Below are 12,299 nucleotides of genomic sequence, written 5' to 3' on the forward strand. Positions count from 1 at the left end.
TTATTATTAATATGAATATATGTAAACATTATGTGTTCTCAGGTCTTTATTATTATTAATATGAATATATGTAAACATTATGTGTTCTCAGGTCTTTATTATTATTATTAATATGAATATATGTAAACATTATGTGCTCTCAGGATCTTTATTATTATTAATATGAATATATGTAAACATTATGTGCTCTCAGATCTTTATTATTATTAATATGAATATATGTAAACATTATGTGTTCTCAGGTCTTTATTATTATTAATATGAATATATGTAAACATTATGTGTTCTCAGGTCTTTATTATTATTAATATGAATATATGTAAACATTATGTGCTTCTCAGATCTTTATTATTATTAATATGAATATATGTAAACATTATGTGTTCTCAGGTCTTTATTATTATTAATATGAATATATGTAAACATTATGTGCTCTCAGGTCTTTATTATTATTAATATGAATATATGTAAACATTATGTGTTCTCAGGTCTTTATTATTATTATTAATATGAATATATGTAAACATTATGTGCTCTCAGATCTTTATTATTATTATATATGAATATATGTAAACATTATGTGCTCTCAGATCTTTATTATTATTAATATGAATATATGTAAACATTATGTGCTCTCAGATCTTTATTATTATTAATATGAATATATGTAAACATTATGTGTTCTCAGGTCTTTATTATTATTAATATGAATATATGTAAACATTATGTGTTCTCAGGTCTTTATTATTATTAATATGAATATATGTAAACATTATGTGTTCTCAGGTCTTTATTATTATTATTAATATGAATATATGTAAACATTATGTGCTCTCAGATCTTTATTATTATTATTAATATGAATATATGTAAACATTATGTGTTCTCAGGTCTTTATTATTATTAATATGAATATATGTAAACATTATGTGTTCTCAGGTCTTTATTATTATTATTAATATGAATATATGTAAACATTATGTGCTCTCAGGTCTTTATTATTATTATTAATATGAATATATGTAAACATTATGTGTTCTCAGGATCTTTATTATTATTAATATGAATATATGTAAACATTATGTGCTCTCAGGTCTTTATTATTATTATTAATATGAATATATGTAAACATTATGTGTTCTCAGGTCTTTATTATTATTATTAATATGAATATATGTAAACATTATGTGCTCTCAGGTCTTATTATTATTATTAATATGAATATATGTAAACATTATGTGTTCTCAGGTCTTTATTATTATTATTAATATGAATATATGTAAACATTATGTGCTCTCAGGTCTTTATTATTATTATTAATATGAATATATGTAAACATTATGTGTTCTCAGGTCTTTATTATTATTATTAATATGAATATATGTAAACATTATGTGTTCTCAGGTCTTTATTATTATTATTAATATGAATATATGTAAACATTATGTGTTCTCAGGTCTTTATTATTATTATTAATATGAATATATGTAAACATTATGTGTCTCTCAGATCTTTATTATTATTAATATGAATATATGTAAACATTATGTGTTCTCAGGTCTTTATTATTATTATTAATATGAATATATGTAAACATTATGTGTTCTCAGGTCTTTATTATTATTATTAATATGAATATATGTAAACATTATGTGTTCTCAGGTCTTTATTATTATTATTAATATGAATATATGTAAACATTATGTGTTCTCAGGTCTTTTATTATTATTAATATGAATATATGTAAACATTATGTGCTCTCAGGTCTTTATTATTATTATTAATATGAATATATGTAAACATTATGTGTTCTCAGGTCTTTATTATTATTATTAATATGAATATATGTAAACATTATGTGTTCTCAGGTCTTTATTATTATTATTAATATGAATATATGTAAACATTATGTGTTCTCAGGTCTTTATTATTATTAATATGAATATATGTAAACATTATGTGTTCTCAGATCTTTATTATTATTAATATGAATATATGTAAACATTATGTGTTCTCAGATCTTTATTATTATTATTAATATGAATATATGTAAACATTATGTGTTCTCAGGTCTTTATTATTATTATTAATATGAATATATGTAAACATTATGTGTTCTCAGGTCTTTATTATTATTATTAATATGAATATATGTAAACATTATGTGTTCTCAGGATCTTTTATTATTATTAATATGAATATATGTAAACATTATGTGCTCTCAGGTCTTTATTATTATTATTAATATGAATATATGTAAACATTATGTGTTCTCAGATCTTTATTATTATTATTAATATGAATATATGTAAACATTATGTGTTCTCAGATCTTTATTATTATTATTAATATGAATATATGTAAACATTATGTGCTCTCAGGTCTTTATTATTATTAATATGAATATATGTAAACATTATGTGTTCTCAGATCTTTATTATTATTATTAATATGAATATATGTAAACATTATGTGTTCTCAGGTCTTTATTATTATTAATATGAATATATGTAAACATTATGTGTTCTCAGATCTTTATTATTATTATTAATATGAATATATGTAAACATTATGTGTTCTCAGATCTTTATTATTATTATTAATATGAATATATGTAAACATTATGTGCTCTCAGGTCTTTATTATTATTAATATGAATATATGTAAACATTATGTGTTCTCAGGTCTTTATTATTATTATTAATATGAATATATGTAAACATTATGTGTTCTCAGATCTTTATTATTATTATTAATATGAATATATGTAAACATTATGTGTTCTCAGATCTTTATTATTATTAATATGAATATATGTAAACATTATGTGTTCTCAGATCTTTATTATTATTAATATGAATATATGTAAACATTATGTGTTCTCAGATCTTTATTATTATTATTAATATGAATATATGTAAACATTATGTGTTCTCAGATCTTTATTATTATTATTAATATGAATATATGTAAACATTATGTGTTCTCAGATCTTTATTATTATTATTAATATGAATATATGTAAACATTATGTGTTCTCAGGTCTTTATTATTATTATTAATATGAATATATGTAAACATTATGTGTTCTCAGATCTTTATTATTATTATTAATATGAATATATGTAAACATTATGTGTTCTCAGATCTTTATTATTATTAATATGAATATATGTAAACATTATGTGTTCTCAGATCTTTATTATTATTATTAATATGAATATATGTAAACATTATGTGTTCTCAGATCTTTATTATTATTATTAATATGAATATATGTAAACATTATGTGTTCTCAGATCTTTATTATTATTATTAATATGAATATATGTAAACATTATGTGTTCTCAGGTCTTTTATTATTATTAATATGAATATATGTAAACATTATGTGTTCTCAGGTCTTTATTATTATTATTAATATGAATATATGTAAACATTATGTGTTCTCAGATCTTTATTATTATTATTAATATGAATATATGTAAACATTATGTGTTCTCAGATCTTTATTATTATTAATATGAATATATGTAAACATTATGTGTTCTCAGGTCTTTATTATTATTATTAATATGAATATATGTAAACATTATGTGTTCTCAGATCTTTATTATTATTAATATGAATATATGTAAACATTATGTGTTCTCAGATCTTTATTATTATTAATATGAATATATGTAAACATTATGTGTTCTCAGATCTTTATTATTATTTAATATGAATATATGTAAACATTATGTGTTCTCAGGTCTTTATTATTATTATTAATATGAATATATGTAAACATTATGTGTTCTCAGATCTTTATTATTATTATTAATATGAATATATGTAAACATTATGTGTTCTCAGATCTTTATTATTATTAATATGAATATATGTAAACATTATGTGTTCTCAGGTCTTTATTATTATTATTAATATGAATATATGTAAACATTATGTGTTCTCAGATCTTTATTATTATTATTAATATGAATATATGTAAACATTATGTGTTCTCAGATCTTTATTATTATTAATATGAATATATGTAAACATTATGTGTTCTCAGATCTTTATTATTATTATTAATATGAATATATGTAAACATTATGTGTTCTCAGATCTTTATTATTATTATTAATATGAATATATGTAAACATTATGTGTTCTCAGATCTTTATTATTATTATTAATATGAATATATGTAAACATTATGTGTTCTCAGATCTTTATTATTATTATTAATATGAATATATGTAAACATTATGTGTTCTCAGATCTTTATTATTATTAATATGAATATATGTAAACATTATGTGCTCTCAGATCTTTATTATTATTATTAATATGAATATATGTAAACATTATGTGTTCTCAGATCTTTATTATTATTAATATGAATATATGTAAACATTATGTGCTCTCAGATCTTTATTATTATTATTAATATGAATATATGTAAACATTATGTGTTCTCAGATCTTTATTATTATTAATATGAATATATGTAAACATTATGTGCTCTCAGATCTTTATTATTATTATTAATATGAATATATGTAAACATTATGTGTTCTCAGATCTTTATTATTATTATTAATATGAATATATGTAAACATTATGTGTTCTCAGATCTTTATTATTATTATTAATATGAATATATGTAAACATTATGTGCTCTCAGATCTTTATTATTATTAATATGAATATATGTAAACATTATGTGTTCTCAGGTCTTTATTATTATTATTAATATGAATATATGTAAACATTGTGTTCTCAGATCTTTATTATTATTAATATGAATATATGTAAACATTATGTGTTCTCAGATCTTTATTATTATTAATATGAATATATGTAAACATTATGTGCTCTCAGATCTTTATTATTATTATTAATATGAATATATGTAAACATTATGTGCTCTCAGATCTTTATTATTATTAATATGAATATATGTAAACATTATGTGTTCTCAGATCTTTATTATTATTAATATGAATATATGTAAACATTATGTGCTCTCAGGTCTTTATTATTATTATTAATATGAATATATGTAAACATTATGTGTTCTCAGGTCTTTATTATTATTATTAATATGAATATATGTAAACATTATGTGTTCTCAGGTCTTTATTATTATTAATATGAATATATGTAAACATTATGTGTTCTCAGGTCTTTATTATTATTATTAATATGAATATATGTAAACATTATGTGTTCTCAGGTCTTTATTATTATTATTAATATGAATATATGTAAACATTATGTGCTCTCAGATCTTTATTATTATTAATATGAATATATGTAAACATTATGTGCTCTCAGGTCTTTATTATTATTAATATGAATATATGTAAACATTATGTGCTCTCAGGTCTTTATTATTATTATTAATATGAATATATGTAAACATTATGTGCTCTCAGGTCTTTATTATTATTAATATGAATATATGTAAACATTATGTGTTCTCAGGTCTTTATTATTATTAATATGAATATATGTAAACATTATGTGCTCTCAGGTCTTTATTATTATTAATATGAATATATGTAAACATTATGTGCTCTCAGGTCTTTATTATTATTATTAATATGAATATATGTAAACATTATGTGCTCTCAGGTCTTTATTATTATTAATATGAATATATGTAAACATTATGTGTTCTCAGGTCTTTATTATTATTATTAATATGAATATATGTAAACATTATGTGCTCTCAGGTCTTTATTATTATTATTAATATGAATATATGTAAACATTATGTGTTCTCAGGTCTTTATTATTATTATTAATATGAATATATGTAAACATTATGTGTTCTCAGGTCTTTATTATTATTATTAATATGAATATATGTAAACATTATGTGTTCTCAGGTCTTTATTATTATTATTAATATGAATATATGTAAACATTATGTGCTCTCAGGTCTTTATTATTATTAATATGAATATATGTAAACATTATGTGCTCTCAGGTCTTTATTATTATTAATATGAATATATGTAAACATTATGTGTTCTCAGGTCTTTATTATTATTAATATGAATATATGTAAACATTATGTGCTCTCAGGTCTTTATTATTATTAATATGAATATATGTAAACATTATGTGTTCTCAGGTCTTTATTATTATTATTAATATGAATATATGTAAACATTATGTGTTCTCAGATCTTTATTATTATTATTAATATGAATATATGTAAACATTATGTGTTCTCAGGTCTTTATTATTATTATTAATATGAATATATGTAAACATTATGTGTTCTCAGATCTTTATTATTATTATTAATATGAATATATGTAAACATTATGTGTTCTCAGATCTTTATTATTATTAATATGAATATATGTAAACATTATGTGTTCTCAGATCTTTATTATTATTAATATGAATATATGTAAACATTATGTGTTCTCAGATCTTTATTATTATTAATATGAATATATGTAAACATTATGTGCTCTCAGATCTTTATTATTATTATTAATATGAATATATGTAAACATTATGTGCTCTCAGATCTTTATTATTATTAATATGAATATATGTAAACATTATGTGTTCTCAGATCTTTATTATTATTATTAATATGAATATATGTAAACATTATGTGTTCTCAGATCTTTATTATTATTAATATGAATATATGTAAACATTATGTGCTCTCAGATCTTTATTATTATTAATATGAATATATGTAAACATTATGTGTTCTCAGATCTTTATTATTATTATTAATATGAATATATGTAAACATTATGTGCTCTCAGATCTTTATTATTATTATTAATATGAATATATGTAAACATTATGTGTTCTCAGATCTTTATTATTATTATTAATATGAATATATGTAAACATTATGTGTTCTCAGATCTTTATTATTATTAATATGAATATATGTAAACATTATGTGTTCTCAGATCTTTATTATTATTATTAATATGAATATATGTAAACATTATGTGCTCTCAGATCTTTATTATTATTATTAATATGAATATATGTAAACATTATGTGTTCTCAGATCTTTATTATTATTATTAATATGAATATATGTAAACATTATGTGCTCTCAGATCTTTATTATTATTAATATGAATATATGTAAACATTATGTGTTCTCAGATCTTTATTATTATTATTAATATGAATATATGTAAACATTATGTGTTCTCAGATCTTTATTATTATTATTAATATGAATATATGTAAACATTATGTGTTCTCAGATCTTTATTATTATTATTAATATGAATATATGTAAACATTATGTGCTCTCAGATCTTTATTATTATTAATATGAATATATGTAAACATTATGTGTTCTCAGATCTTTATTATTATTATTAATATGAATATATGTAAACATTATGTGCTCTCAGATCTTTATTATTATTAATATGAATATATGTAAACATTATGTGTTCTCAGATCTTTATTATTATTATTAATATGAATATATGTAAACATTATGTGTTCTCAGATCTTTATTATTATTAATATGAATATATGTAAACATTATGTGCTCTCAGATCTTTATTATTATTAATATGAATATATGTAAACATTATGTGCTCTCAGATCTTTATTATTATTAATATGAATATATGTAAACATTATGTGTTCTCAGATCTTTATTATTATTATTAATATGAATATATGTAAACATTATGTGTTCTCAGATCTTTATTATTATTATTAATATGAATATATGTAAACATTATGTGTTCTCAGATCTTTATTATTATTAATATGAATATATGTAAACATGTGTTCTCAGATCTTTATTATTATTATTAATATGAATATATGTAAACATTATGTGCTCTCAGATCTTTATTATTATTATTAATATGAATATATGTAAACATTATGTGTTCTCAGATCTTTATTATTATTATTAATATGAATATATGTAAACATTATGTGTTCTCAGATCTTTATTATTATTAATATGAATATATGTAAACATGTGTTCTCAGATCTTTATTATTATTATTAATATGAATATATGTAAACATTATGTGCTCTCAGGTCTTTATTATTATTATTAATATGAATATATGTAAACATTATGTGCTCTCAGGTCTTTATTATTATTAATATGAATATATGTAAACATTATGTGCTCTCAGATCTTTATTATTATTATTAATATGAATATATGTAAACATTATGTGTTCTCAGATCTTTATTATTATTATTAATATGAATATATGTAAACATTATGTGTTCTCAGATCTTTATTATTATTAATATGAATATATGTAAACATTATGTGCTCTCAGATCTTTATTATTATTAATATGAATATATGTAAACATTATGTGCTCTCAGATCTTTATTATTATTAATATGAATATATGTAAACATTATGTGTTCTCAGATCTTTATTATTATTATTAATATGAATATATGTAAACATTATGTGTTCTCAGATCTTTATTATTATTATTAATATGAATATATGTAAACATTATGTGTTCTCAGATCTTTATTATTATTAATATGAATATATGTAAACATGTGTTCTCAGATCTTTATTATTATTATTAATATGAATATATGTAAACATTATGTGCTCTCAGATCTTTATTATTATTATTAATATGAATATATGTAAACATTATGTGTTCTCAGATCTTTATTATTATTATTAATATGAATATATGTAAACATTATGTGTTCTCAGATCTTTATTATTATTAATATGAATATATGTAAACATGTGTTCTCAGATCTTTATTATTATTATTAATATGAATATATGTAAACATTATGTGCTCTCAGGTCTTTATTATTATTATTAATATGAATATATGTAAACATTATGTGCTCTCAGGTCTTTATTATTATTAATATGAATATATGTAAACATTATGTGCTCTCAGATCTTTATTATTATTATTAATATGAATATATGTAAACATTATGTGTTCTCAGATCTTTATTATTATTATTAATATGAATATATGTAAACATTATGTGCTCTCAGATCTTTATTATTATTATTAATATGAATATATGTAAACATTATGTGTTCTCAGATCTTTATTATTATTAATATGAATATATGTAAACATTATGTGTTCTCAGATCTTTATTATTATTAATATGAATATATGTAAACATGTGTTCTCAGATCTTTATTATTATTATTAATATGAATATATGTAAACATTATGTGCTCTCAGGTCTTTATTATTATTATTAATATGAATATATGTAAACATTATGTGCTCTCAGGTCTTTATTATTATTAATATGAATATATGTAAACATTATGTGCTCTCAGATCTTTATTATTATTATTAATATGAATATATGTAAACATTATGTGTTCTCAGATCTTTATTATTATTATTAATATGAATATATGTAAACATTATGTGTTCTCAGATCTTTATTATTATTATTAATATGAATATATGTAAACATTATGTGTTCTCAGATCTTTATTATTATTAATAATATGAATATATGTAAACATTATGTGTTCTCAGATCTTTATTATTATTATTAATATGAATATATGTAAACATTATGTGCTCTCAGATCTTTATTATTATTATTAATATGAATATATGTAAACATTATGTGTTCTCAGATCTTTATTATTATTAATAATATGAATATATGTAAACATTATGTGTTCTCAGATCTTTATTATTATTATTAATATGAATATATGTAAACATTATGTGTTCTCAGGTCTTTATTATTATTAATATGAATATATGTAAACATTATGTGTTCTCAGATCTTTATTATTATTAATAATATGAATATATGTAAACATTATGTGTTCTCAGGTCTTTATTATTATTAATATGAATATATGTAAACATTATGTGTTCTCAGATCTTTATTATTATTAATAATATGAATATATGTAAACATTATGTGTTCTCAGGTCTTTATTATTATTAATATGAATATATGTAAACATTATGTGTTCTCAGATCTTTATTATTATTAATAATATGAATATATGTAAACATTATGTGCTCTCAGATCTTTATTATTATTATTAATATGAATATATGTAAACATTATGTGTTCTCAGATCTTTATTATTATTAATAATATGAATATATGTAAACATTATGTGTTCTCAGGTCTTTATTATTATTAATATGAATATATGTAAACATTATGTGTTCTCAGGTCTTTATTATTATTAATATGAATATATGTAAACATTATGTGTTCTCAGGTCTTTATTATTATTAATATGAATATATGTAAACATTATGTGTTCTCAGATCTTTATTATTATTAATATGAATATATGTAAACATTATGTGTTCTCAGGTCTTTATTATTATTAATATGAATATATGTAAACATTATGTGCTCTCAGATCTTTATTATTATTAATAATATGAATATATGTAAACATTATGTGTTCTCAGATCTTTATTATTATTAATATGAATATATGTAAACATTATGTGCTCTCAGATCTTTATTATTATTAATAATATGAATATATGTAAACATTATGTGTTCTCAGATCTTTATTATTATTAATAATATGAATATATGTAAACATTATGTGCTCTCAGATCTTTATTATTATTATTAATATGAATATATGTAAACATTATGTGTTCTCAGATCTTTATTATTATTAATATGAATATATGTAAACATTATGTGTTCTCAGATCTTTATTATTATTATTAATATGAATATATGTAAACATTGTGTTCTCAGGTCTTTATTATTATTATTAATATGAATATATGTAAACATTATGTGCTCTCAGGTCTTTATTATTATTATTAATATGAATATATGTAAACATTATGTGTTCTCAGATCTTTATTATTATTAATATGAATATATGTAAACATTATGTGTTCTCAGATCTTTATTATTATTAATATGAATATATGTAAACATTATGTGCTCTCAGATCTTTATTATTATTAATAATATGAATATATGTAAACATTATGTGCTCTCAGATCTTTATTATTATTAATAATATGAATATATGTAAACATTATGTGTTCTCAGATCTTTATTATTATTAATAATATGAATATATGTAAACATTATGTGCTCTCAGATCTTTATTATTATTATTAATATGAATATATGTAAACATTATGTGTTCTCAGATCTTTATTATTATTAATATGAATATATGTAAACATTATGTGTTCTCAGATCTTTATTATTATTATTAATATGAATATATGTAAACATTGTGTTCTCAGGTCTTTATTATTATTATTAATATGAATATATGTAAACATTATGTGCTCTCAGGTCTTTATTATTATTATTAATATGAATATATGTAAACATTATGTGTTCTCAGATCTTTATTATTATTAATATGAATATATGTAAACATTATGTGTTCTCAGGTCTTTATTATTATTATTAATATGAATATATGTAAACATTATGTGTTCTCAGGTCTTTATTATTATTATTAATATGAATATATGTAAACATTATGTGTTCTCAGGTCTTTATTATTATTATTAATATGAATATATGTAAACATTATGTGTTCTCAGGTCTTTATTATTATTATTAATATGAATATATGTAAACATTATGTGCTCTCAGATCTTTATTATTATTAATATGAATATATGTAAACATTATGTGCTCTCAGATCTTTATTATTATTAATATGAATATATGTAAACATTATGTGTTCTCAGATCTTTATTATTATTAATATGAATATATGTAAACATTATGTGTTCTCAGGTCTTTATTATTATTAATATGAATATATGTAAACATTATGTGTTCTCAGATCTTTATTATTATTAATATGAATATATGTAAACTTTACGTGCTCTCAGATCTTTATCTGCAGTCAAAGCGTCATGAACAGCTGAAGTCTACAGAGTTCATCCAGCAGATTAACTGAACATATTAAATATCCTCCGTGTGATGAAAACACAGCTCACTGTTTATGATGTATTAAAATAATAAAGTGTGAATACACATAAAAACTAACATCTCTATTATTAGTCTGCTGATTCTTTTCCTGATCAAACACCAACAAACAGAATTAAAGGTTTAAATATTCACTTCACTGAGATATGAGAGCAAGAAGAGAACATTTAAACTAAGACGTGAAAAGAACCCTCAGATTCATTGAGTCTCCTTGTTTTAAATAAAGATGAAATAGAATCATATTTTACCTGCTGAGAGACGATTCCGTTTCATCCACCGAGTCTGATGCTTGTGCTCCTCCTCTTCATCGCCTCCTCTTCCTCTTCTCTGTCAGCTGCAGCTGA

The sequence above is a fragment of the Anarhichas minor genome, unplaced genomic scaffold (assembly GCF_050575085.1).
Source record: "Anarhichas minor isolate MPS153535 unplaced genomic scaffold, ASM5057508v1 ptg000125l, whole genome shotgun sequence".
In the NCBI taxonomy this organism is placed as follows: Eukaryota; Metazoa; Chordata; class Actinopteri; order Perciformes; family Anarhichadidae; genus Anarhichas; species Anarhichas minor.